The sequence below is a fragment of the Periplaneta americana genome, chromosome 10 (assembly GCF_040183065.1).
Source record: "Periplaneta americana isolate PAMFEO1 chromosome 10, P.americana_PAMFEO1_priV1, whole genome shotgun sequence".
Lineage (NCBI taxonomy): Eukaryota > Metazoa > Arthropoda > Insecta > Blattodea > Blattidae > Periplaneta > Periplaneta americana.
This window is the reverse complement of record NC_091126.1, coordinates 92,315,960-92,337,566: the sequence shown is the minus strand read 5'-3', so window position 1 is coordinate 92,337,566 and position 21,607 is coordinate 92,315,960. Positions and strand designations below refer to the sequence as shown.

Here is a 21,607-nt window from a genome sequence, read left to right as displayed (position 1 = left end):
ATTCGAACCACGAAAGTCTTAGTTACCAGTCTATTGTGCTCTGGAGTGAACAAGGCTCCGAAATCAGCTACAAGGGTCGGTCCGGTTTTTTTTTGTCACTACTGTACATATAGGTACATCACATTATGTTTTTAAAATACGTGACAGTTGTTACTATACTAATTACAAAAAGAAAATAGCTATAATTACATTCTTCACATATTATTCAAATAAATCACAGTTTCTCGGTAACAATATTTGTGTGACTATACAGATGATGAAAGTATTACAGGCACTATGTTCCATTCAAGTTAGTCGAGTTTGACAAAATTCGACTTTCGTCGATGTTCACTCTGCAGAAGAAGGCATGTCATGTTTGTACCACTTTGTTATAAAAATATTGGCTGTCCTCCACTCCCACCCCTTCATGTTTTAGCACAGACCTTGCGATTAGTTTTTCATATAAAATAAGACGAAGTTTGTAATGTCTTGGTTGCCTCTCTCATGTTTGAACATTGCAGGACACTATTTTAAACCACTTAAGGATTTGAGCACATATCTTGTGATTAGTTTTTTCGTATGGAATAAGACGAAGTTTGCAATGTCTTGGTTTCCTCTCTCATGTTTGAACATTGCACGTACTAGTCGGTACTTTGAACATATACTTTTTAAAACATATTTTGCTTGATTTATTTATACATATATTTGTGTGAATGTTTAGTCATATTAATAACAAGAAAAATTACCTATACTCATTACTATTCGTAACATTGCAAGATATGTGCCTGATTTCCTTATGCAGGTAAAGCATAAGGCGCAGGGAGAGTAGGAACTAAAGAGAATGGCACCAAACATGTGTAAGGAAAGGAAAATATTGAACAAACGCAAAGAGAGCTTCAGTTCTAGAGAGACTCGGAAAACATGAACCGAATGGTTTCAATGGACTCGGTTATTTTAGTTTACATACTTCGCTTCCACGTACTGTTGGGATGTCCATGGAGTAGGGCGAAGTTTACAGTACTTTGATATCCCCTCTCATGTTCGAACATTGCACGACACTAGTAGACACCTCTATTGGATGTTAAATTTTATCTTGAGCCCTCTCATTTAGGGACAGAATTCCTTGATATGCAGTGAAACTAAAACATTAGTCTATTAGATTTACTTTCCTCCCAAAGAAAGCAACACCTAAGGATTGTTACTGCCCTTAAAATTTATTTGAACCCTCGAAACTTGGATCTAATACCAAGCCTTGTAACCACTCGACCATTGAGAATGTGTCTCTCTATTAGGAGTAATACCAATTTATTACATAACTTAAACTAAAAGAACAATATCAAATTGCTTATGTTTTCGTATATAATATTTTACATGATAACTGATAAAACTATTCTTTTACATAAAATTCATTACTATTCTGCAATTATACAGGGTGTTTCAGAATTCAACCGAAAAAATTTAAGGAGTTTTATAGGGATCCTAGATAAGTATTTTGAGATAGAGAACTAGAGGTCTGTGGGTTCTAACTTGCACGTAATGGTGTGAAATATTTTTTGGGCCAGTATGCCTTTGATTCAACCTGCCTGTAGCATAGCGATAACATTTGGAAATGTGTCTGAAACAATATTGCAATTCTCTTTAATAGAAAATATCTTGAAAAAATGGATAAATGAGAAAAGGAAGAAATTTCCCATTTTTGTCTTCCTTAGAGAATGGGGTAAGCAATATTCAGGAATTACTGTACGGTACAGTACTGGTATGTACATATATCGTAATACAGTAAAACAAAGAACTTTTTCACTACTCACTGTAATTTTAAAAACAAGTTACAAGAATTGTTTAAAGTAACGACCTCTTCCTTAAGTACGGTGTTTTTCTGCAACAAATAAAGTACTTTTTCTGAAGTTTACTTATTCTGGCTTAATCATTAGAAACTACGTACAACAAATTTCATACAACTGAAACACAGTATTAAAATGGGGCAAAAATGCATTAAAATAATAATACAGAACACAAAAAGGTCATGCACTCATCACATTTGCAACCAAATAAATACCTGAACCCCACAGGAGTCCAATACAACTGAATTGATGTCAAGTGAACTGTAATAAGCCAATGGCTAATATTATACAGTATACTCTTGCTGAAAGCATAATAAATAAATACTACAATACGTATTTTCGTGGCTCAGAAAAGAAAGAAATTCAGATATCTCATCAGTCAAATAAGAGGTATTGGGATTAAAAAAACTACCACGGTCAGACTCGAACATACTACCCTTTGGCCAGAGGTCTAACGCATTGTTAGTTACACCAGAGCCTCATGTCAATAATTTTATTCTAAGATAGGTACAATAACGAAAACGAATGAGGGTGAAACAAACAGTGCAGTGACGTAGTATCTCATTATTTGCTGGAAATTTTATAGATTTTGTGAAGGCTAAATTTTGAAAACACAGTTTATCAGTTCATAAAAGTTGGGCTTCATGCAATATCTAATAAGGTCCAAAATCATCGCACACCATTTCACACCTCTATTTCATTTTAATATTGGAATATGAGTTTCAAATGAAAAAAAATTCAACAATTGAGAACTCGGATATTTTTCGTCAGAGACCCTGGGTTCCTTATATCAATTTGCTTGTCTACAACCCCTCTATAACCAGATAAATTTCTTCGGTTGAATTCTGAAACACTCTATATATTGAAACTAATAATCACATCAGTTAAAAAAACTAATTGAATTTCCCACCATTTCTGTTGCATACAGGCAACAATCTTTCCTCACTCGTATGAGTCATGAAATTGCATTAGAAAATCGGGCAGTGTTGGATTTGCATTAATGCAGTTGGTGGAGTTTAGGCATAACTTTATACCTCCATAAAAATGTTAAACAACACAAATGTGTACTTGGAGGATTGTGGGAGAAATCATTGCCATTATTCTGCTTCAGTTCTTGTAAGATGAAGGGGATTGTAGTTAATACATTCTGTTCTTAAATTTCCCCACAGATATAGATCTCACGATGTGAGATGGGTAGAAGGATTTCCTTTTTGCATTATAACTCTCTTCCCTTATTTCCTTTTCTGGCCTGAAATAGACCCAGTGCTTTTTGTTTTGTAAAGTGCCTGTCATTGCATTCCTCTGGCATTGGAGTGGAGAGAGTAGAAACAAAGATCACTAAAAAGGGGCCCAGAGCTCTAGGGTGACGATGACAGTGATAAGGAAAAGGAAGAATCTTGTTGGATTAATGTTGATTTATTAGCTACAGCAGATGCTTAATGGGGAGTTCCACGTGAACTACTTAGTTTATATGTGAGTGGAAAAGGAGAAAGCCAGTGACTATTGCAATGATGACTTGATGACGAAATTTGGCAAACAACAAGGGGACTTGCAATTCTTCTATTTACAGTTCTGTGTATTATGTTTCAAGTATCTGGAAATTTCCTTTTATTTCTCTTGTTCCTAGAGACTGTTTCCACATACACAAGTATCATAAATTTATATTAGTTTAATGTATAATCATATACTCTTGGAATGTTCACACCCAACAGCTGTCAGTAACTAACCTAAGTTATTTTCCGCATCATAAATACGCCAGACATTGTTTATTAAAACTTGAAATGTATACAATTTCATAGTATGCTGATTTGACCCAGAAGTATGATATAGACGTTTTATTAACAAAAGTATGCTGAATATTTAAGGATTCTCACGACTAAACAACTTGTTTGTGGGCAGTTGCGTAATTTAAAAATGTAAACTGTGTATGATTTTCAAAATAATCGGGAGCTAGGAACAAAGCATTGATGAATGTTAATTTTAAACCATTTTTATATGGTATTGTAAATTAAATCTTATTTTTCATATCATTCCACAAATGTTCTGTTGTATGTAAATCTGGTGACTGTGACAGTCAATCACTGTAGGGTAACCAGAGATACACTCAGAGCATTAATGAAGACATTCTACTCTGTGACAGTGGACATACAGGATGATTCAATAGTCTTGCAACATAGACAAACTCCGTTATTAATGCAGATAGCGAAAAATGGAAAGATGGGAAAGTTGTTGAAAATACGTAGTTTTCAATGTAATGTGCTTGAATTTTCATTGAGAATACACTGTTGAGGCTGTTCACTAGTATGACACACCCGGCAATCCCAATACTGCCAAATTAGTGGCTTTTCTGCTAGTTCTACCAGATTTTAGATACATGGTGTATCGGGTAAATTACGAAATAATGATGATTAGCAGTGTTGCGAATATAAGTTCAGGGAAAACTGACAGGCAAGAATGAAATTCCCATGAATTCTTATGCTGTCAATGTAAAGAAATGTTACTTTGTACTGTGAGAAGTTAAATTACCGCTAAACTCGGCATATCAACTATTTTTCTCTGTTAAATATGTTATCTAAAATCCAATAGAATTAGCAGAAAAGCCACTAATTTGGCAGCATTGAGACTGACAGGTATGTCGTACTAGTGTAAAGCTTCAACGGTGTATTCTACATTGAAAATTCAAGCACATTAGATTGAAAACTACATATTTCCAACAACTTTCCCCTCTTTCCATTTTTCGCTATCTACACCAATAACGGAGTTTGTCTATGTCGCCGGACTTTTGAATCATCCTGTATTGTGTTTAGATTTGCACTTGACTCTTTATCTGTTATGTCATTCTTTATTGCACGAGTTTTATTTTGATATTTCTGTATGACTGAATTTATTGTTAATTCTCTTACATAAATATTACTTTCAATTTGCTATTTTTTTCATAGGCATAAAATATTCTTTCTTTATATGAATGATGGACAAATGTATGAAAATAGCGTAATTATTTTTTCTAATAACAAGCTGACATAAAATGTTTAATTTAAGTCTTTGTATGTCCCTTGTAACCCTGAAACAGAATTCCGTAGCAACATGATCTCTTCTCTGCATTTTGCATAAAGTGAAAGTAAAGAAAAGCATAGGCGTATATCACAGATTGATCAGTTTGTTGTTTCGTTGTCTTTAAGAAATGGCTTTTGGGCCTCATACTAATTGGTGATGATTCTCTTAGACTCGTGATTAATTGATATTATGTATTTCGACTTCATAAGTTTATTGAACGCTGTTTTTTTATTAAGGTAATGTTTTAGTATCAGTTTATAACAAGTATCTCTCTCTACGACTATATGAATTCTATAGATTCAAAATCCCCTATATCCACTTTCAAAAATTGAAGGATTTTAACAGTAACTAGTGGCAAATAGAGGGAATTTTCAACCTAACAGTGACTTTTAACAAACCTTTTGCTTCAAATTTACTGGTTTTTTTAATTCAAACTGTATAAACCATTCGAATTTATTCTTAGCAAGTAATATGTGACGTAACTCAATTACGAACAAAATGGTCTTTAGAGGGCTTTGAATCTAGAGGGTTCATATCAGGAAGTATATGAGAAGTGTTTGGAGATTACTCTTTACAACAGTAACGTGATATAAGAGGAGATTCGTTTAAAGTACGACAGTTAGGACTGCAACATAAGTATAATATCCTAATATATGAAGAGGTGAAAAAGATACAGTATATCACAATTTATAAAAAGGAAAGGACATCAGGTGCTTAGTTTTCAGGTGCCAAGTACAAGGATAAATCAAAATGATGTGAATTCTAAATTTTTTTACGTAGAAATGCGTAGCAATAGGGAAATGCAGCATGAGACAGGAACTTAATTAACTTCAGGGTACACGTGTATGAACTGAAATATTACTACTAAAGAGAACATGTAGTACTGCATTCCCATTGTTTAAAGGAAGACAATATAGCAACCAGAATTAAACATACTTCTTACATTTTGGACTAGCACAAAGTCTATTTCCATTTAGTAAGCATTTAGAAGGGAGTCAGATCCTCTTGACATGCATCCAATTTGTAAGCGGTACAACAAATTTCAAGAAATTGGCTGCATCTGTAAAAGGAGAAGACCTGGTAGACTGCATGTGACAAAACAGTTCATCATATTCAACCATCATTTCTTGAAAGCATGATGAAGTCTCCATAACAACATGGTCGTGAACAGAATATGTTACAGAGAACAATGTGGCGAATTTTAATGAAATTACTTCCACTCCATCCTGGTTGAGTGTTAGAGAAGGCCGTATGGCCTTAACTCTGCCAGGTTAAATAAATTATTATTATTATTATTATTATTATTATTATTATTATTATTATTATTATTATTATTATTATATTGTTTACACTTGAAGACCTATCTTTCCAAAGAAGCTAAGTGCCAAAAACAACTTTCTGAGATGTTGATTAAAAGTACATTACCACATGTATGCTGAGATACCTGCGACACCATCTTTTGGTGCATGAATGAGTCACTTACAGTTGAGTTATGACAGAGCCCATTTAGTATGATCTCATATGGATGAGAATAGATTGAATAAAATGAAATATGGAAAATTGGCACTTAGTTCCTTTGGAAAGATAGCTCTTCAATTACTAAAAGCTATTATGTCAATGAACAGGAACTGCTTCACATTTGTTCATACATGATGACCCTCATCAAGGGGATGAAATGTTTCTGTCAGCTGTGTGTTCTGGTGGCTAAGCTAAATATCACTTTGTCAGAAGAAGTGAAATCAGTTAAACATCCATTAATCATGTATGGGATTTTGAAAACTCTGTATCAGTCTTGAACATTCAAGGCAAAGTCCAAATGTAACTGTGTTCTATACTCTGGCAGAAGATGACGTTTATGGACCATAATCAGAATTGTACACTACAGTATTTTGAAGCTAGAGCTATTGCCACAGCTTCTGGAAGACATACCCAGTTGTGTCTTTGAGCAAAATGGATTCCCACCTCTAATATCTGTCACATTGTCATATCCTGGCAGATGATAAGGCTGAATGGACCTTATGGCCTGATTTTTTCCTCTGAAGTTAAGTAAAGGACGCTGTTTATGTGCCGCCTTTGCCACAAAACGTGGATGTTTTTAATTGTCTGACTAAATATTTAAACTCTGGTTTGAAACCTTATGAATACTTTTTTGACTGTTGATATTAATTTGTTAACTTTTGGAAATTTTAGCCTGATTTGCTCAGCAACATGGTTGGTATCATGTGTGAGGCAAATCACATGATTTTTCAACAATCAAATTTGCAATAAAGTATATCTGAGACTATCAGTTACCACGTCCACAAAAATCTACCATCCTTCACTTCAGTCCTGAATCCTACACGTGGTGTCTTCATAACCAGGTTCAACTTAATTGTTTTGGAGGGTACTTTTGAGGGGGAACTGGTTGCTGTCAGTACTTTTCCGATAAAGTCTTAAAGTTTTGATTTTCCATGGCTTTAACTGGAATGTTTTTCGACATTTTGCGTGATATAAATCTACAATCAGGTCACTTCGGAAAGTTGAGGGCTACGACAAGAGAGTCTACCTCATTTTTGGACTTCTGCTTCACATTGGCCCTGTGAAGTGCTCTCTTTACCTGTTGCACTAGGTGAGATTTCTTTTCATAGGACAATTGAAAGAAACAAAATATTAATATTATATACCTACATATATTTCTAAATACAAAGGTTAAACTAGTAGTGTTATAAAACCTTTCATGTTGAAATTATAAAATTAAGGCTTATGAAGAATAGTTAAAATAATTGTCCTGTTATGTGTATTTGGATTCTAGTTTTTATCCGCAAAAACATTTATAAATGTGATAATTTGTCATTCGAAATAAGTGCATAATGAGCAATTACAATCCTGGAATTAGTTACAGAATATGAAATAAAAGTTTAACTTACCTCTTTATTACATGGCTGACCAAATATCTGCCCATCTGAAGTGAGGTCAGGAAAACCCTTGAAGCGACGTTCTAATTAATGAAGATTTCATACTTTTTAGTACAATTTATTTTCACAAACATCTTTTTGTTCTTCTGTTCTAATAACTAATGAATGTTATATGGAGTCGGACATTCAAAATATCGAAAAATGTTAGCGTGCGCGCCCACACACACGCACGCACGCACGCACACACACACACACACACACACACACACACACACACACACACACACCCGCGCGCGCACGCATTACATAGGAATGTGCTGAAGTCTGATGGAAGATGGCTTATTACTCCCAGAAATGCACTCATGGACAAACACTTAGGCATTTCAAATATTTATAAATAGTATAAACTTTGGCAAACTATAATAATTACCTAATACAACCTAAATGGTAGAGAAATATTACAAAGTAATTTTGTATAAATGAGGAGCATCGATTATAAATGCATTTTCTCCACCCTCAGAGAAATTTCTGTTTGAAGTGCATTTTTGTACTTTAAAATGTGGGATATCAAATACATAAACGTGTTTTACAATCGTAATTTCTGCCAGCATAATATATTATGGAAAATAGCAAAGTGGTTCAGAAAGAGTTTTCTCTGCCAATGTATTCAGATAAAAGTGCAAATTCTTTATTATATGTAGTGCAGAGAGCTTGTTTCCTGTTTGTGCATGCATGATGGAAGTCCGCCATTGCATATTACTACTAACAATGAGTCATTCACTGTGCACGTGTTAAGTATTTACTATTTATTGCCACATACAATAGAAAATAAATACATATTATGAACGTAGCAACATGGACATTACGACGAAGTGAAGAGAAGCAAATAGATGCATTTGAAATGCGGATATTGAGAAGAATGGAATGTATGAAGTGGACAGACAGAATAAGAAAAGAAGCGGTGTTGGAAAGAATGGGTGAAGAAAGAATTATGCTGAAACTGATCAGGAAGAGGAAAAGGAATTGATTGGATCACTGGCTGAGAAGAAACTGCCTACTGAAGGATGCACTGGAAGGAATGATGAATGGGAGAAGAGTTCGGGGCAGAAGAAGATGTCAGATGATAGATGACATTAAGCTATATAGATCATATGAAGAGACAAAGAGGAAGGCAGCAAATAGGAAAGATTGGAGAAAGCTGTGTTTGCAGTAAAAAGACCTGCCCTTGTGCAGAACACTAGATGAATGAATCCCAGTTGGGGAAAGTTACCTGTTGATGTTTCTTTCCTGGGTTTTTTCTCAACCCAATATGAGCAAATGCTGGGTAACTATCGGTGCTGAACCCCAGATTCATTCTACCAGCATTATCACCTTCATTTCATTCAGACGCTAAATAACCTGAGATGTTGATACAGTGTCGTAAAATAACCCACAAAAAAGAATTGATGTAACAGTATACGAATATATGTTAGTGCACAAACTTCAATACTACTGATTCCAATTGTGCACAAAATTGAACTCTTCTGACAATGTGTTAAAATCACTGTAATTAAAGGGCTTTGTTGATACAGGCATATGTAACTATCGAAGGAATAAGATTAAATTATTTAAATGTTAGATTGTTTACCATTTCAAGACAGTTTTCTTGCATTGTGAATATAATTCAAATTCAAATTTATTTACAATTTACATTTGAAATGAATACATATGTATGGATACCCGAAATGAGCATATAATTATTATTTATTAATTACACTGGTCAACAGTGATTTTGTTAAATGTACATTTTCTGCTGTTTCTTATGTAATGTCATCTACTGATTCCAAAAATGAAGTCAGAATTTTTCTACCATCCACCATTTTTTTTTTTTTTTTTGTAATTTTAGAAAAATGTATTTATTTTTATTGCTATGTACAGACGTGTGCAAATTATTAGACTCAAAAGATAATATATATGATTCAAGTAACATCTATTCTACAAAACTCATATATTACACACTGTTTGCAACAATTAATATTTAGTATGAAACCCTTTGTTCTTTATCATCAATTTTATGCGGTTTTGCATGCTGTTCATGAGATTTTCACATTGTTTCTTGATGTCTTCATCTCTTTGCCATAATTGGATAAGTGCTTCTATGAGGTCCACCTTGGTGGTAATCGTCGTAGTTTTTAGTTTTCTCTAGTTACGATAGACCAAAGATTTTCAATTGGATTTGCTTCTGGGCTGTTACCTGGCCAAGGAAGAACCTCTACATTATTTTCAGCCAGAAAATTAGTTACTGATCTGACTTAGTGACAGGGTGCTCCATCCTGCATGAAGACACATTCACCATCAGGGAACCAGTCCCTCATTTGTGGAAAAATTCGTGTTTCTAGGACTTTTTTTGTACTGTCACATAGAGTCCTTCAGAATTATTTTGTGGCCAGAAATAATTATGGAAGTGTAAAAAATGTGGTGCTGAGTCTAATAATTTGCACACGTCTATACAGTCCTTAACATGCTAATAAAAGAAAATATTAAATATTTTATTTTATTGCTTTAATAATTGACCTGTAACTTTAGATTGCTGTTGCCTTTGAAGTCAGAATTCATAAAAATGAATTTTATTTCTCATAAGACTGCGAGTGTTAGTAGTATTAATTCTCAGTTGAGTTGAAACTTACAATCATGAAACAAGTTTCATAACTCATGTTTTTTTTGTCCTAATTTTAAGTGTAGTAAAAATCAGTGGCGTATGCTGAACCTGGAGTTTGGGTGTTCTGTTAAAAATATATAGTTGGTCTATCTCGCACAATTATTATAGGTCTAAGTGAAATATCAGGTCAACATTAACTGTCATTTTTAATATATAATTTAGTATTATTTATAAGTAATAACTATGTTGATCACCTAAAAATCTACTTAAAATGATCATTAAAATTCCCTTAAACTAAGGGAAAAATGACATAAAATTAAAAGAAAATGACATTTAAATATTATTCAAAGTACTCGCACCACAACTTCTTAAAAATTAATCACCTTGTTTCAATGACTGCCCTGCAAATGCTGGAGAAAGGAGGCAAATACAAATAACGTTATTCAAAATTGCATTATTTATGATCAAACAATAACCATAGCCAGCAAAATAACCTGTTTGAAGTTCCACAACCCGCTAACTATTCTACAATTTCATATTGTGAAATAGAAAAATGTCTAATATATTGTTCGCTTTTTGTTTTATATTGTCGCACTAAATTCGGAAGTGGCAGGGTAGGTCTACCCTTATTTACTATATGTAATTTCTCTCCTAGTGGGCGAGAAGAAAATGGCTTTTGCAAAAGATCTTTTACAGTGTACATTTGCAAGTGCTATTATCATTAAATAAGTAATTTAAATTGTTCACCTGCGCTGGCACACAACTATGAACCCTAGTAAAACCTAAACACAGTAAATTCACGTAAACACACACGTCAAACACAATATTTTGTAACATTATTGACAAGTTGAGCTGCCTGTATACAGGACGACCTGCGAGCTTGAGAGAAACGAGTATCCCCACCATGCCACTTTACGCGCGCAGAGAATTATAGCAGTAACTCTCAGCAGGGGATGTTCTTTTGTACGGACAGGACAGCCAGACCAGAACTCATCCCACTTCGTCAGGCAGAGCGTACGTTATAAAACGAAAGCCGTTCTGGGGATGGTGTGCACATTCAACCAGCAGGCATTTAAAATATTTAAATGGTAATGAATTAAAATTAGTCTTGAACTATATACATTAACTTCCAATGAGATTACCACGCATTTAAATTCTGATAAATTAAAATTATTGTTGCATTATATAAAACAACTTAAAATAAAAAATGAGATTACCGAATTTACAGGGTGTCCAGCTCACACCTTGAACATCCGCAATATACGCCCCTGGTAAAAATACCTTATAAAGTGAAACATACTTCGAAATACTGTGTAAATCACAAACAATTTTTGCTATGTTTGTTGTTAATTAACTTTGAAAGCACACAGGTGAATTTTACTACACTAGTTAAAAGAGCTTACGAGTGTTTTTTGATTGGAAAATAAATGAGGACAGGAACAGGGCCCCTGAAATCTGTTGTTCTCCACATAATTCTATTAGCCTGACTGGTTGTCTAAAAGGATACCGTCATACGCCTTTTCCAGTTCCAATGATATGCCAGGAACTTAAGGATCATTGAACAGACTGTTACATTCTAGGAACCACAGATCAGAAGATTACAGAGAACTTGTCAGCGAGCTGATTCAGAACTATAACGTGGTAGAGAGCAACGAACATGGGGAGCATTTTCATCAAGATTTTTCTGAAATGGAAAGGTGCTACCAGGAAAAATGGAGCCCAAATATTCTGTCAGACTACTGCTGGAAACTCAAAAGAGATGTTTCTCAAGCGAAGTATAGCTTAAAATCGATTTCACACACATTTTAAGTAAATAAATATGATTATTTTAGTAAAATGTTACAAGGTATCAATACTAGAAAAGTCTGAAGTATATTTCATATAATTACTCAAAAGCCCTGGATGATAGAAAATTTTTTGAAATCAGCACGAAAAATTCTATAAGAATCACCCATTCTTTATCTTTTAACAAAAAATATGTTTTATTTTGTTGACCAGTGTTACCTACCTTTTTTAGTTAGGTATTTTTGTCCTATTTAGCCTTTTCTAGGATTATAAGACTCGTATACTTTACTGCTGGATACATGAAATGAACAATTGTGTTAAAATATTGGACATATGTGGAAAGGTACAAAATAGGTTACAGTCTAAAATCCGAACTCTAATAATAACTTCACGGAAATTAGCTTAAGATGTTTTAAGAAACATGTATTACTATATGTAATTGAGCATGCTGAAATAAATAAATTAAAAAGACACATACATTATTTTTACCAGTATCATTTGAATCTAGTAGACTCTTTCAGTAGAGTGAAACACTACAGACTGGAGAATGTGGCGACATGATTTTTACCTTGCTATAACTTCCATAAGAGCTGTAGGTTCTGCTGAGTCATTTATAAACTGAGTAACTGGCCTTTCTCGGGAACAGATATGGCCAGAGCGTAATTCCGAATTTCAATCAAATACAGAAGCTCTACCTCTCTTTCTCCTCTACATCTCATTATTTTTGCAAATCTACATTCCAAACAAGGCACTGAACTTCAAATACTGACATCCTTCTTAGTTACAGATTAGACTGCTTACTTTGGAAGAGTTCACAAAACATAGTATTAGATTGATTGAATAGCAAAAAAGAAAGAAAAAGATAAAAGAATAGAATGGAAAGCATTTCAATTTCCTCATAGCATAAAATTGAATCTTCCACTTACACTAGTGTTGTGTTTAATAAACTCTTTGCTTTCTTTTGCACAAATAAAATTTGAAATTTTACAGGTAATGAAATATAAAGAAGTTTGGATCTTCAAATACCAATATGGATAGCTTATAGATATTTGTAAAATTTCAGATTTATATTATGTAAATAGAGATTAAAACGAAATCAAATTTTGTGTTGTTGCTTACAAATCTAAAATTATAAATTGTTTAACCCATCTGCTTGCTTAATTTTCACAGTACTTTGGATAGTGATTACAAAGAATGACATGTTTTCAACGTGTTTCCCCCTGTCTTTGGCAACACATTGAATGCCATCTCTTGGCTATCAGCCAAAGCATTTGGGAAGTACAGAGCACTTCAGTACTGTCTCAGAGACGAGATGATTAACCTGGGTGTTCATTATGGATTTCTGTCACAGAGAGGGATGGGTAAGCTGGTGTAATAAGGGTGAGAAGGTAATTCATTTTGACTACAATTAATTTACTTAGTAAAATATGTAGATTTGTACGTTGAATTTGATTTATAATTTTAAAAGTTGTGACATAATACTACTTACAACATATTAGGTATTTTCTACATGGTAACTCATGCATGTGTAAATGAACAGTGACATGAAAATTACTTTCTCATTATACATTTTATTCAATAAATAAAATGATGAATATTTTATGTATAGACATAACATAAATTTTTAGTAGTCACATTATCTTCACGAACCATACTGTTAAAAAAATTCACAAACATTTTACAAATTGAAAACACACAACAGAAGAATTTCTGAGTCCAACTTCTTCAGCACTTTGTTTAGATAAAAGTTCATTTTTTCTACCTAATATAACTTCTCTTTGCCTGAATGTACTGGGTGTTGGTTGTGGTACACACTTGTTTCTGTACGTCCTGAAGTTCGATATATATTGCAGATTGACGTTTATTATGGACTTTATATAAAATGAAAATATTGTTAATAAAATCCACATAATGTTAGTACTTAGTGTGAATAGGGATTAAAGGATTTGTACAAAGTCATATTAAGAATAAACACATAGATAAATTAAAGGAATATCTGTCTGCGCTTGTGTGCGTCCATGACAGCACATCCCACATTCCCACATGCTAATACTGGATGATGAGTTTGAGACCAAGTTCGCAGAATGGCGTTTTTGCTCTTAGTATGTTCACTGTTGTCTTGTCTTATGAGCACTGAGAGACAATTGGTAAGGCATATTGAGACTCTGAGAAATAGGAGTGTGTGGCAGATAATAGATAACATTTGTTTGACCTGCACCAGTTACTTTCTAATAATGATCTTTTATGCTTTGCATGCATGAGCAAGTAGAATAATATACTTTTCAATGCGTAGTGCTTGCTTGTCTCTATTCTATACAAGTTAAGAAAAGTGAATGTTGAAAAAAAAAATTAGTCCCTATATGATTTCTACCTACTGACTGAATCTGCTCGAGAAGGACAAAGGCTATTTGAGTAGTAACAATTACCTCGTGTTGATGTTCCAAATCAACTCTTCATCATTCGATAGACAAATTTCGGAAAACTGAAGTGTTATATATACTAGAAAATACTCCTAAATAATATCTTTGGTGACTCTCTCAACAAACACAAATTTCCTGGTTCAGTTCAGAAAGCAACAACATTATTAAAATTAACCCTTAAGGCTAGTTTACATGATGATACTAGGTTTCGCAACTTATTTCATGAAAGTGATTATGTAGGAAGTTGTTTATGTAGAGACACTTGTGTATACTGTAGTTTCATGACAACTTTTGCACTTTTCTTCGGTGTTATTCATTTAAATGCTAGAGTAGCAGCAGAGATGTTACTACTGACTTTAAAATATGAGAAAAGAAGAAAGAAAGGAGTCTGTACTAGAGCATGAATAAAAAGAAGAACATATTTAGGATGTTCTATAACCTTATTGAAAGAGATACTTGTAGAAGATCCTAAAAGTTGTCATAATAATTTAAGAATGATTTTGGAATAGTTCAATTTTTTGCTTATTTTTAAAGTTTGGGTCATTGAAATCCCACAAACACGTTTGCACTGCATATAAATCAAGACACTTAATAATTTTTTCACTTCCCCATTTCATTTTGTAAATCAATCCATAGATCAGAATGTGTTTAACCTCGAAACATCTCGAAACTATAAGTTTTATTTCACGAAAAGTTGGAAGCAGCCAAAACTTTGTAGTGTCGTAACTCAGTGTCACCACTACATTTCACGCATGCACATTCAAATAAAAACCAGTTGCGAAATCTAGTGTCGTCTTGTAAACTAGCCTATAGTTGCAGTGATACATGAATTAAAACCTGATGATCACATTTCCAGATGCAGATTTTATGAAAAAATGTTGATATGTGATCGTAATGGAGAGATAGACCCATTTCTTAATTTCCTTTCAGACGAGGCCTAAATTCTCAAAACCAATATTGCAGTACAAAAAACCAGACCTCACTTATAAAATGTCCCATCACATCTAGAAGATCAGCATTTGGTGCACCATTAGTGGTAAACAAATTATAGGACCAAGTTTTTAGGAGACAGTAAACACCAATAGATACAATACCCTGATTTTGCAGCCTTTTTTTAATCAACTGCCTGAAAGGAAGTGTACAGTAGCGTGCAAATTAATCCGAACAACGTAATTACTTATGCAAAAACACTCAAACGGGATAAAAGAAGGATCTAAGACATACCTCAGTAATCTATGTGGCCTCCCTTGTTCCTAATAACAGCTCTGAGACGATTTGGCATGGATTCCACTAATTTCCCACAAATATTCTTCATTTCTTCATCGCGAAACCATACACCAATGAGGGCAGAAATCATCTTCTCCTTTGTAGAACAATCCATTTTTTGCATTCTTCTTTTGCAAATTGACCACAAGTTCTCAATGGGATTGATGTCGGGTGAGTTGCCTGGCCAGGGGAGTACCTGAATATTCTTCTTGTTGAAGAATTCTGTAGTTTTTCGAGATGTATGGCATGGTGCCAGGTCTTGTTGGAACACACCTCTGCCATCCAGAAATGATTTTTGCAGCTGGGGTACGATTCTGGTTTCCAATAAGTGAATATATTTGTCAGAATTAATCATTTCCTTGATAGGTATTAATGCTCCAGGCCCTTCATGTGTAAAACAACCCCAAAACATTACTTTAGGGGGGTATTTGGGTGCTTGTTGGAGATGAGCTGCTGTTACTTTTTCGGATCCTTTCCGTACATAAGAAACACGGTGGCCGTAGACCTCGAAATGAGACTCATCAGAAAAAAAGTACATTCTTCCAGTCATTCACTGTCCAGTGTTGATGTAATTTTGCCCACATTAAGCGTTTTTTGCACATGACAGGGGTTAACAGTTGCTTCTTAATAGGCTTACGAGCCCTTTGTCCAGCTTCCAAAAGCCTACGCCGCACTGTTGTGACGTGAATATTCACCCATTAACTCGCGGGTTAAGTCGACAGCAGTTAGTCTAGGATTTAATTTACTTTTCCTGACAATTAAACTATCATCTGCAGGTGAAGTCTTCCTTTTCCGGCCACAGTTTCCTTTTTTGTGGGGTGTGATGGATCCAGTCTCCCTGTATCGTTTTATGATCGAATTAACAGTAGCCAAACAGATGTGACATTCTGCAGCAATTTGCCTCTGTGTCATAGAAGAATGCTCTGCTAATGTTATAATTTTAGACCGTTTTCGTGGAGTTGTATCCATTTGTGAAGACGACAGAATGTACACAGGATTGCAGTATTAAGTCTTCAACACAACTGAAATGCTTATAAGTACAAAACGACAGGCAAAAGTCACATATTATAAAAAAATAATGACAGACCTTCAACAATGGAATTACACGTACTACAGATGTCAATTAAAGCGGTATGAGGAGCTGTGAGGCCAACAATGACAGAAAATGTAAAAATATGTCGTGTTCGGACTAATTTGCACGCTACTGTAATTTCAGCTTCTTTCAACAGGATTTTGCAGAACCATTTCACCAGTATTTCGTTATAGATAACCATGAAGTTTTGAAGACAGAGTGACTACCAATAATGTATGAACTCCATGATCCCTTGACTTTACACCCTGTGGCTGTTATATATGGGGGACATGGAAGGAAATAATATATTTGAAGACAGGGTGACTACCAATAATGTGTTACCTCTATGAATACTGACCTTACACCCTGTGACTATTGTCTGTGGGCATTCAGAAGGAAGGAATGTACAAAACAAACGCACACAACTTAGACAAACTAACAAACCGTGTCTGACAGAAAATAGTCTTCATATCATGACATGAAGTCAGCCTCGGTATCGTACTTGGTATAGCACTGGCCTTCTATGCTCGAGATTGTGGGTTCGATCCCAGCCCAGGTCGATGGCATTTAAGTGTGTTTAAATGCGACAGGCTCATGTCAGTAGATTTACTGGCATATAAAAGAACTCCTGCAGGACAAAATTTTGGCACACTGGCAACACTGATATAACCTCTGCAGTTGCGAGCATCATTAAATAAACCATAATTTAAAAATTTCATGACATGAACTGCATCAAGTATTGAAGAATTTTTTAAGCTCTTGTCAAAATATATAGAAAAGGAAGGAGGGCAATTTCATCACCACCTTGATAAATTACGTGAGTAAAACATCTTGTCGCCATGAATAACAGTGACTGACAGCTAACAGCATGCGGAAGAAGTGAGCCTGCATGCCAAGAGCAAAAGCAACATGCAACGGACCAGGCCTTGGCTGATTAGTCAGTATAATGTTTGTACACACAAATGTATGAATTCATATGAACATAGATATGCACACATGTAATTAGTTTCATGTATAAAACACTTCCATTTTAATGTGGGTTTATCTTAGTATATTCATAGATTTCAAAAAAGCATATGACTCGGTTAAGAAATAATTTTTATAGATCAGTTTCTGTCTGAAGCTTTTCCAATTCACTGCGGGCTAAAGCAAAGAGATGCACTAGGAGATGCACTATCACCTTTATATTTTAACTTTGCTCTAGAATATGTCATTAGGAAAGCCCAGAAAAACAGAGAAGGTTTGAAATTGAATGGGTTACAACAGCTGCTTATTTATGCGGATGATGTTCAGAGAAAATCCACAAATGAGTAGAGACCACACGGGAACTTTACTTGAAGCAAGTAAGGAGATATTTTTGAAAGTAAATCCCGAAAAGACAAAGTATATGATTATGTCTCGTGACCAAATCATAGTACGAAATGGAAATATAAAAACTGGAAATTTATGCTTTGAAGAGATAGAAAAATTAAAATATTTTGGAGCAACAGTAACAAATATAAATGAGACTCGAAAGGAACTTAAACAGAGAATAAATATGGGAAATGTTTGCTATTATTCGATTGAGAAGCTTTTGTCATCTAGTTGCTTTCAAAAAATGTGAAACTTAGAATTTATAAAACAGTTATATTACCAGTTCTGTATGCTTGTAAATCTTGGACTCTCACTTTGAGAGAGGAACAGAGGTTAAGGGTGTTCGAGAATAAGATGCTTAGGAAGATACTTGGGGCTAAGAGGGATGAAGTTACAGGAGAATGGAGAAAGTTACACAACACAGAGCTGCACACATTTTATTCTTCACATAACATAATTCGCGGGTGCTCGTGTAAAGGGGGCTAAGTCAAATTGTTAGGTATGTAAACTTCTCTCCTTTGGTACTAAACAAGACACCTTTGTCACAAAATATGGAGCACTGTAACTGCATCATAGATGGAAGAATTACTTAACCCCTTTAACACGAGAGAAATGTAATTGTGAATAGTTCAAATCTAAACTTATTCCACTTAGCAAATTCATACTTAACTCCCTTTACACGAGCACCCGCGAATTAGGAACATTAAAGCCAGACTTTTGAGATGAGCAGGGCATGACGCACATATAGATGAATCCAGAAATGCCTATAGAGTGTTAATTGGGAGACATGAGAGAAAAGGTCCTTTGGGGAGGCCGAAACACAGATGGGAGGTTAATGTTAAAATAGACTTGAGGACTGTGGGATATGCTAGGGACTGGATTAATTTGGCTCAGGATAGGGACCAATGGCAGGCTTTTGTGAGGGCAGCAATGAACCTCTGGGTTCTCTAAAAGCCATTTGTAAATAAGTAAGCATGTAGCTAGATTCACTTCAATTACCATCAAAGGACGCACAAAATTGTTGTAGATATGCAGTCTTTGTTGAATAAATTGCGTGGGAATTAGTGAGAATGATGCTTGAGGAACCTCATTTGGACATTCCTCTGATAGTCGCCAAAAATGTTCAGATGTACATAACTACAGTGTTAGGGAGTAATTAATACAAAGAAGAAACTGTATTACAGAAAGAAGTATTGTTTACCTCATGTAATTTTTAGAATATATGGGAGCCATTTTCACTGATAATTTTATGATACTAAATACACATATACCAAAAAAGAGAAAATTGCTGGAAATTAAGCAGCAACTTTGGTAGTGGTCCATTTTTCTGTGATTACATCTGCCCTATATAGCAAATTCTGCTAGCATATATTGACGAAACTAAACCTGCACTACATGTGATATTTCTTGCACTCCTACCTTGTCCTTATTAATTTCTTGCAAGTAATTTATTTGGATTTTTCTAGGCCTAATAATGTTTTAAGAGGTTGTGCTGCTCATCCATTGCTTTGTACAGAATACATTTCAACAAAGAAGAGTTGCAAGTAGATGTTGACTAGAAACTTCACTTTTAATCCTTACGCACTTCTTGCTGTATCTTTCATATGGCGAAATTTATTTCAAGCATTTTATTCAGATTCTCCTCAACTGTAACACTTTTGTATGGAGAAATATTCGTTTTGAAGTTAAATTCTGTAGACAAAAAACTATTTTTGAGAATATAATCTCTGTAATACTGGACTGACCAACCAACCAATGCGATGGCATGCTCAGAACTAATGATGGGTAGAATCGAATAATTTTAAGAATCGAAAAATCTGCTTTCGAATAATATTAAGGATCAAAACATTTATTTTTATAAAAGTTCTCAAATAATTTTATCATTTGAATAACTATTTGATTACTCATATTGGTTGTTCTCGAGTACTCGGCAGGTTCTCTCTTCTCTGTTCTCTTACCCAACATGACAGCTATAATGATAGTAGTGACAGCAGTGTATTGTACAAGCACAGGAGTTTATATATATATATATATATATATATATAAAATTATTATTATTATTATTATTATTATTATTATTATTATTATTATTATTATTATTATTCTAGTTACATGCTAGCTATCTGCAACTTCCGATAAAGGTATATTCCTGTGTTCCTTGATTATATGAGAGGAGAAAAGAGGAGAGAGGTGAGACAGCGAGAGACGATCTGAAGCAAGTCTTTATTGCACACAAGTATGTCATGTTTGTAGGCGAGGTTAGCCAAATGTATACAATTGACAAGCAATCGGGTGTTCTCGAGAACATCATTCTTTATACTGTTTCTTTTTCTTCTCGTTCTTTACTTCTCGCAGCATCTACCATCTGAGCAAAGTATTCGAATATTTTTTCACGATTCGAGATATATCTCGAGAACTTACAAGAATCGAATAATTCGTACTTTTTTAATCGAATACTCTCATCACTACTCAAAACGACATTTTCTCTGTTAATGATGCTGCAAAAGTATGTTTTGCTGAGTATCTCGAAATAGATATTTTGTATCATGTTATGTACCAGTACTCAATAATTTGTGTAATAAGAAAGTGAAAAAGTAATATCACAAATACTGTTAGTCTGTACATTGTAATTCTATACTTTCACTGATGACTAAGATGGAGAGAGACCATAAACTTTATACATACACTGTGTGATTTACGTAATTAAAGATATAATTCTAAGCCATAAATTTACCTTCCAGTATAAAGAATGTGATCACAATGAGTATTATACCTATTCAGAATATATAATAATGGTAATAATGTTCGAATTCTCTAGGCTTTGCTTGACTCCCATGAATTATTTTTCTTTTCCAGAAAAATTGTCTTAATAATTGTTCCTCATTTGATTATCCAGCTCCAGATTGTTCTGGATTTTAGCATTGAATACCGGTAGTCATATTGTTACATCACTTTGTAAAGTGAACATCCATAGTATATGAGAGCTGTTCAATAAAGAGTGATCACAAATTTTCTACAGTCATAATTTATCACTCAAAAATTTAACCTTACGATATTTTGTAGCTTAATGCACTACAGTAAACGGGCTACATCAGCTTCTTGTCTATGCGGATGACGTGAATATGTTAGGAGAAAATACACAAACGGTTAGGGAAAACACGGAAATTTTACTTGAAGCAAGTAAAACGATCGGTTTGGAAGTAAATCCCGAAAAGACAAAGTATATGATTATGTCTCGTGACGGGAATATTGTACGAAATGGAAATATAAAAATTGGAGATTTATCCTTCGAAGAGGTGGAAAAA

The 21,607-nt window shown here is 34.2% G+C and overlaps 1 protein-coding gene across 3 annotated transcripts in view; it reads left to right on the top strand.

Moving 5' to 3' along the window:
* LOC138707891 (ubiquitin-conjugating enzyme E2 H) overlaps positions 1–21,607 on the top strand; it is a 131,344-nt gene that overhangs the window by 84,413 nt on the left and 25,324 nt on the right. The window contains exon 5 of one of the 3 annotated variants that reach the window (XR_011334418.1): positions 13,362–13,579. The exons of the other annotated variants lie outside the window; for them this stretch is intronic. The gene's annotated coding sequence lies outside the window, so the exon portion shown is untranslated. The remainder of the gene's footprint in view (positions 1–13,361; positions 13,580–21,607) is intronic. 3 annotated transcript variants of the gene reach the window in all.